The 1,903-nt window shown below is 39.8% G+C and overlaps 1 non-coding gene across 1 annotated transcript; it reads left to right on the top strand.

Moving 5' to 3' along the window:
* Window positions 1–436: 436 nt before the first annotated feature.
* On the top strand, window positions 437–509 carry TRNAA-AGC (transfer RNA alanine (anticodon AGC)). Its single transcript has one exon. It is a non-coding gene; the product is annotated as a tRNA-Ala (tRNA).
* The last annotated feature ends 1,394 nt before the right edge of the window (window positions 510–1,903 follow it).

The following is a 1,903-nucleotide window of genomic DNA, read 5'->3' as shown; positions in this document are numbered from 1 at the left end:
CTCTCAACCTTCTTGAATATCTGTCAACCTTCGTGAATATCTCTCAACCTTCTTGAATATCTCTCAACCTTCGTGAATATCTCTCAACCGTCGCGAATATCTCTCAACCTTCGTGAATATCTCTCAATCTTCTTGAATATCTCTCAACTTAACTGAAAACAACAGGAATACTTAGCTGCCCAAGAAACGACCTTTTGAAAATTAGAAAAGAAAAAAATATCACTAAATAATGTAGTAGTTCTCTACAGACCAATCCGTTCAGATCATAACTATTATGATGGTGATCATCATAAGAACTATTTGAGTTAGTCTATCCTAAAAATAACTTAAATCCATCCGTTTTCTGTCACGCAATAGGCACTATGTCGGTCAAACGCGGAACTTTCTCTTAAATTTCTTAAAATAGACTATTGTAGTGACTTCCCTTAAGTGTACAGGGGATGTAGCTCAAGTGGTAGAGCGCTCGCTTAGCATGTGAGAGGTACGGGGATCGATACCCCGCATCTCCAAGTAAATATCTGTATATATATATATATATTTTTTTTTTTTTTCTATTTTTAGAGAGAGAGAAGGAGGGGGAGGGAGAGATAGAGAGATGGAGAGAGAGAGAGAAGGAAGGAGAGAAAGAAAGAGAGAGGGGAGAGAGAGAAAGAAAAGGAGGGGGAGGGAAAGAGAGAGAGATGGAGAGAGAATGAAGGATAGAAAGAAATAGATTGAGAGTGTAAGAGAAAGAGAGAGCGAGAGAGAGAGATGGAGAGAGAAGGAAAAAAAGAGAGAAAGAGAGAGGTGAGAGAGAGAGAGTAAGAGAAAGAGAGAGCGAGAGAGACAGAGAGAGAAAAGGAGATGGTGATTGTCACAAACTTAGACTATTGAGAGAGAGAGAGAGAGAGAAAGAAGGAAGGAGAGAAAGAAAGAGAGAGGGGGGGGGGCAGTAAGAGAAAGAGAGAGCGAAAGAGAGAAAGAGTAAGAGAAAGAGAGAGCGAGAGAGAGAGAAAGTGAGATAGAGAGAAAAAGGGAGATAGAGAGAGGGAGAGAGAGAGAGAGAAGGAGGGGGAGGGAAAATGTGAGATGGAGAGAGAAGGAAGGACAGAAAGAAAGAGAGAGAGAGAAAGGGAAATGGTGATTGTCACGAACTTAGACTATTGAGAGAGAGAGAGAGAGAAGGAGGGAAGGAGAGAAAGAGAGAGAGAAAAAAGAGAAAGAGATAGAGAGAGAGAAGAGAGAGAGAGAGAAAGGGTGAGAGAAAGAGAGAGCAAGCGAGAGAGAAAGAAAGGGAGATAGAGAGAGAAAGGGAGAGAGAGAGAGAAGGAGGGGGAGGGAAAGAGAGAGAGGGAAAGAGGAGGGGAGGGAGATTGAGAGAGAGAGGGAGGGAGAGAGAGAGAGGGAGGAAGGGAGGGAGAGAGATAGAGAGAGAAAGAGAGGGAAGGAGAGAGAGAGAGACTAAGAGAGAGGTAGAGAGAGAGAGAAAAAAAGAGAGAGGTAGAGAGAGAGAGAGACTAAATCCCGCAGACACGGAAATTCCTTCCTTGAATTTCAAATCCACGACCGCAAAAAAAGAGTCGGGGAAGAACAAGAAAAAGAAAAAGGAAGAAAGAAAGAGAAAAAAAAAACGAAAAAAAAATACAACACGAAATTATTCAAATGTTTTAGGATGCGAAGTGGAATTTCTCAAACCGAGATTCGTAGATTTCAATGATTCGAAACTCTTTTTTTTTCTACAATCCGGAAATATTGGAAGCAGAAAAGTGCTGTTATATGAAACAATGATAAGAATGATTATAATTATGACAGTAAATTAATAGTGATGATGATAACAATGTGATGATAATGATAATGATAGTAATGATTATAATGATAAAGATGATGATAATGATAATCATGATAATGGTAATGAAGATATCAA

The sequence above is a fragment of the Penaeus japonicus genome, unplaced genomic scaffold, assembly GCF_977035675.1.
Source record: "Penaeus japonicus unplaced genomic scaffold, GWHDUDI00000001_assembly GWHDUDI00000002, whole genome shotgun sequence".
NCBI lineage: Eukaryota > Metazoa > Arthropoda > Malacostraca > Decapoda > Penaeidae > Penaeus > Penaeus japonicus.
This window is presented reverse-complemented; position numbering and strand designations above follow the sequence as displayed.